Source organism: Patiria miniata, unplaced genomic scaffold (genome assembly GCF_015706575.1).
Source record: "Patiria miniata isolate m_02_andy unplaced genomic scaffold, ASM1570657v1 HiC_scaffold_11, whole genome shotgun sequence".
Classification (NCBI taxonomy): Eukaryota; Metazoa; Echinodermata; class Asteroidea; order Valvatida; family Asterinidae; genus Patiria; species Patiria miniata.
Genome location: NW_024037049.1, coordinates 1,820,987 through 1,821,198, shown reverse-complemented (window position 1 = coordinate 1,821,198; position 212 = coordinate 1,820,987).

The window sequence follows — 212 nt, the reverse complement described above, 5'->3', positions numbered from 1 at the left end:
GCTATTTGTATAAAAAAAACGGTTGTTTCAACCGTAGACTGATAAGTGTCGAAGGTGTCTTGGCGGTATCTGCTTGACCATGGATTGAAATTGTGTCTCTAGTAAGACGTCAGTTGTGATTTGGTGGTGTTTTTTTTTCAGGGGGGAGGTGGGTTATATTTTTGTAAATTTGCGTAGCTTGCACCAAAGGTAAGACTTTGTGCATCAAATTT